Source organism: Macrotis lagotis, chromosome X, assembly GCF_037893015.1.
Source record: "Macrotis lagotis isolate mMagLag1 chromosome X, bilby.v1.9.chrom.fasta, whole genome shotgun sequence".
Lineage (NCBI taxonomy): Eukaryota > Metazoa > Chordata > Mammalia > Peramelemorphia > Peramelidae > Macrotis > Macrotis lagotis.
The window spans coordinates 650,555,976-650,561,451 of NC_133666.1; positions in this window are offsets into that span (position 1 = coordinate 650,555,976).

Below are 5,476 nucleotides of genomic sequence, written 5' to 3' on the forward strand. Positions count from 1 at the left end.
TTCTGTGAAAACTAGGCTTATTACAAGAGAAAGGAACATTCACTTCCTCTTCTTTATATAGTGAATCTATGACCCTTGTTCACATCCCTTCCTCCTAACTCCCTTGGGAGCTTTCTCCTTACAAACATGCCCAGGCTTCTTCATCCTTTAAAAAAAAATCACCAAACCTTTCCTTGATCCCCACCAGCCACCATATCATATCTCTACTCTTTCATGTTTAGATTTCAAGAATAATCTAGATGCCTTTTTCTCACACCTCCCCTTACTCCTCAATCCCTCAGTCTAGTGTTTGATCATATCACTGAAACATCTCTCTTTGAGATAAGCAATGACCTACAGGCATTCCTTAGACCTTATCCTTCTCACTCTCCCTCTATACAGCATTTCCTGCTGTGATTCAATCTCTCTTCATGGGGGGGTTTTGTGACACTCTTCTCTCTGGGTTCCTTTCCTACTTGGTCCAGCTACACTTCACTTCACTTCACTTTGTTTAGATTATCATCCTGGTCCCATCTATCTCTTCTTTCTACAGCTATTACCCTCTTGGTTTCATCAGTCCCATGGATTCAGCTATTCCTTCCATGCAGATGACTCCCAGGTTTCCACATTCAGCCTCAGACCTTTTCATAAGCTGCCGTCCTTCATCACCAACTGCCTACTGGACATTGCCAAAGTCTTGTCCTATAAGCATCTCAAAATCATCATATCTAGACCAGAAATCATTATCTTTCTCTCTTCTATTCTTGACTCCCCTATTTCTGTTGCAGACACTGCCATCTTCCATGTCACCCAAGTTCCTCATCCTCAGCTCTTATCTCTACCCCATATTCACAATTAGCCAAGTCGTGTCACTATTACTTCCATTCTCTTGCATCTATCACTTTCTTTCCACTCATGGTCATTAGCCAAGTTCAAGCCCCCTTCACCCCCCATCTGAGGCAGTGCAACTGATCTTCTGGGCTCCATTTTCTCTTTTTTCCAATTCACCTTCCCACACAACTGCCATATTATTATTTCTAAGGCACAGGTCTAGGTCACATTCCTTCCCTTTCCCCCAAGAAGCTCTAGTGACTCCTTTTTTCCTCTAGGATAATATACACGTCCTGCATAAATTGGCCCCTTCCTACTTTTTCTTACACCTAATACCTTCCCTTCATCCCTAGTGCTCCATGATAGTGACATTGGCTTCCTATTTGTTCTCCCACATGCTCCACCTTCCTACTCTGGATATTTTCACAGCGGGGCCTGGATCTTCCTTCCTCCTGCCATCCCCAGTTTCCTTCAAGTTCCAGTTAAAATTCCACCTTCCACCCCATACTTTTCCCAGTCCTCCCTTGGATCACCCTCCCCACTTTAGCCTGTCCATTGATCGTTTATATATAACTTGTGTCTTGTCTCCCCCGTTCGACTGTGAGTAGCTGCTGTCAGTGACTGGCATCTAATAAATGCTTATAACAACTCTGACTGAATGACTAAAAACTCTTCCTATTTAATTCCAATATCTTTCCAGGCTTACTGCATGCTACTCTCTCAGGCTGGAGCCGAACTGTTTGATTTGTTGTATAGAACACTTCATGCCAGACCAGGCTATTCCTTAGCTGCCTGGCATCAGCTCCCTCACTTTTGCATCTTAGATCCCAAATAGACCTCAAAGTTCAGCTCAGGGGTCACCTTCTCCAGGAAGCCCATCCTGATTCCCTCTCTTGTTAGTCCTCTCCACCAAAAAACTATCTTCGATATGGTTTCTAATGAACTTTTCCACATTCATTTTATTTTGCACCCTAAAACACAATCTACCTGAAGGCATGTACTTTTTTCTTTAAGTGAATTGATCAATACATATTTAGGCAATCTCAAAGGATTAATAAATGATATGTCAATGACAAGGTTTCCCAAGGGGAGTGTATAGGACTTCTGCAGGCCTGGACACCAGAGACCTCTCTTCTTGAAGCACATGATCATGATGGTACCTTTTGGTTGCCACATCAATCACTGATTCTTTTAGACCTGTCAATCCTCTATTATTGGATTTCATCTTTTAAGATCCTAATTAGCCTGAGTGGGCATTGTCAGGGCAAAGACCTCAGCCCTACATAAAGCAAAGTTTGAAACCAGAGCTCTGAGGGAACAGGTTTTATTGAGAAGTAGGGAGTTTCTCATCCCAAGGGGTAGACTTGGGCATAGGTCAGTTGGGCCCTTGTATGAACTGGAGAGTGGAATGTGTGCAGGGAGAGTGGAATGAAGCTAATTTGGGTTTAAATGCTGCCTTTGCCAATTATTTATGATCTTAGGCAAGTCACTTCTTTTGTTGTTGAGCTTTTTAAATTTAAGGCAATGGGATTGTGACTTGCCCAAGGCCACACAGCTAGGTAATTATTAAGTGTCTGAGGCCGGATTTGAACTCAGGTCCACCTGACTCCAGGGTCAGTGCTCTATCCACTGGGCCACCTAGCTGCCCCTGACTCATCTTTTTGTATCTCATTCTTCCCTAGAAGCAAAGTGAAGGAGCTGGTCTAGATGACTTTTAAAGTTCCTTCCTGGTTTTCAATCTATATTCTGGGGACTCTGCATTTTAGACATGAGAAAAACAGGTCCCGAGGAGTCATACCTTGCCAAAGATCACCCAGTACAGGAATTCAAATTCAGTGTTCTCATATCTAGCCTACCTTCCTGAGGCTTCTGCAACAGGCAGACAAACACAGTTGTTCAGAAGGGCCCACAGGCCTACTAATGGTCTTTGTATTTCTCATCTCCAAGTACCAGGAAGCCCAGCTTCCCAGTATCATTCAGCTCTTTGACCACGACAGAAGACTTCTTGGAACCAGAGACTAGAATGCCAACTAAGCGTTTATTGCATATCTAATCTTCCCCAACACTTCCTTCCATCTTTGAAAGTTAAAAAAAAATTCCTTTAAAAACAAACAGAACCAACCACAAATAAGAAAAGTAAAAAAATCCCAAGAATGACCCAACCAGAGGCTCTCTGAGCTCCTACTTGGGTATATTTTTTTTTCCTGGGGAGGGGTCTTTCCTGATTCATCCATTCAGAGGCCTCTGAGGAGTCCAAAGGTCATCTTCCATCAGAGGGCTAGGCTAGGCAGGCACCCTGATCAAGGGGACTAAGGAGGGAGGAGGAGGCTGCATCAGCCCATAGGACCAGTCAGAAAGTGGTAAACAGCCAAACCTAGCTAGCTTATATTAGAAAAGAGGATATTGGGGGTATGAGGTCTTTGTTGGGCTCAAAGAGGGAAACGAAGCTATGGCTGACTTCCTGGGGGAACTCCACATTCTCTAGTCAAAGCTAAAGCTGCAGACCCAACTTCAAATGAAGGTTTCGGTTCTCAATAAACCTGGCTTCTAGAGAAGGGAAGTTAAGCTGTGTCCCCCACCCCAACCCCAGCCTCAAGTCACGCTCCCAAGGTTGGGATGGAAGGGATTTTACAATGGCCTGCCCAAGGGCAGCTGGCTCAGGGGCCCCCCAGCTTGGAGGGAACTCTTCTAGTACCATCCTGTGGTGTCACAAGAGTTTAAACAAAAACACCCACTTTCCAAACTGGCTAGTCCAGAAGCCAGTCCACAGGCCTCCCAAGAGAGGGATGAGGCCAGATTGGGTGTCTACCGTTGGGCCCAACCTCATAGTAAGTCCCATGTTTATTTTTAACCCCAAAGTAGGTAGGAGGCAGGTTATTTCCACCTGGCTGCCCCTGGAGTTATGGTCTGTTGAATTCAGGGGAAGAAATAAGATGGGGCCCAGAGCCATTGACCACCCCCCAGTTCTATGGCTTATTTATGGGTCTGGGGCTGTAGTGGGGGCAGGAAGGCTTTATGTGTCTTAGAGGAAAGAGAGAAGGAGGATGGCTCTTGGACTCCAAAGGCAGTGTGGGGGAGACTGCAGAACCCAGGCCCCCAGGGAGGAGCCACTGTTCTGGTGGGCTCTCAGAGCCTTATCACCTTGCCTAGGGGCTGGGATCCTGTTCCTGCTCCAAAGTCCCAACTGAGCTGGAAGAATGAGTGAGGATTGTGGGTTGGGCATCATAGCCTTGGCCTCCTAAAGTTGGCTTAACAGGTAAGTGGGTCTGAGAGGGGACAAAGCAATCAGGAGGTCTGTGCCCCAGAGGAAGGGAGACCCTAGGTCTTGTTCACCAGGAACTCCCAGAGACAGTCCACACACACCCATACACGCAGCGATCCACACACAGAAACAGCCCTCCCGATTCAACCTTACAGGTTCATTCAAAAGTGGAGGCAGCCCCCCGCAATGTGGCACATCCTCTCATATCGACATGTGAAGAAAAACCCTCCCTGAAACAGAAAACCCCAGACACACACACACACACACACACACACACACACACACACATATACACCCCTTCATGCTTCCCCCTACCCCATACATATGGTAAAGACTTTGGAAGCTGAGGCGTGAAAGGGCTCCCTCTTACTCAAGAGTCCCTTTTCAGCCACCCACACAAGGAACATAATCCTGTCTCTGTGCCATGGCTATCCCCAAGAAGCCCCAGGCCCTGCCAAGCCTTTGCCCACTGGATGAGAAGCCAAGGCCCTGGAAGGGAGGGGTGGGGGGGATGCTAGTAGTCCTTGTGGCTTTGAGCTGGTCAAACCCCATCATTTGACAGAATAAGAAATTGAGGCCCAGACAGGATAGGGGAGCTGTTCAAGATCTGATGGCAAACGGGAAGCAGAGGGGAGGAGCAGCAGCTCTAGGGAGACCCTGTCATGGCCCTGGCCTCTGGGATACAAGGCTGGACAACAAGAATAGTAGGCTGCCCGCAGCACCAGTAAGGGGTCATGGTCACAAACTGGGGTGCTGTCCCTCCTCCAGCCAGTCTGCCCTCTGACCCCTTCGGTTCTAGCACCAGGAGCCAGAACTGTCCCATCAAGAAGCGGGGTGGGGTGGGAGACTCAGTTCAGGTCTCAAAACCCTTCTCATTGGATGGCTCCCAGAAAAGAAAAATGCCCTCAGAAATCCCCTTCCAAGGGGCAGCCAGCTAGGTGTTGCAGTGGAGAGAGCACCTGCTCTGGAGTCAGGAGTATCTGAGTTCAAATCCAGCCTCAGACACTTAATAATTACCTAGCTGTGTGACCTTGGGCAAGTCACTTAACCTCATTGCCTTGCAAAAAAACCTAAAAAAAAAGAAATCCCCTTCTAACTTGGGGCAGGGACCTCGGTTTTCCCTTCTGTAAAACATACTAAACTAGATGACCCCTAAGGTTTCTGGTAGTCTCCAAGGGTTGCCCAGGAACTCCTACAGTCCCAGTGGACCCCGTGAAGGGTTCAAGAATGTGGGCCTGGAGGGGAGTGTAGGGGTTTGCTCCTCCCCAAGGTATCCTACCTGTCCACCTACTTGCATTCCTCCAATGGGAGAGTCAGGAACAAATCTAGGTGACTAATGGGCTCTAACTTAAAAAAACCCAGTCCACTTCCCTTCTTGCTGGTGAAGGGGGTGGCATGTGCATG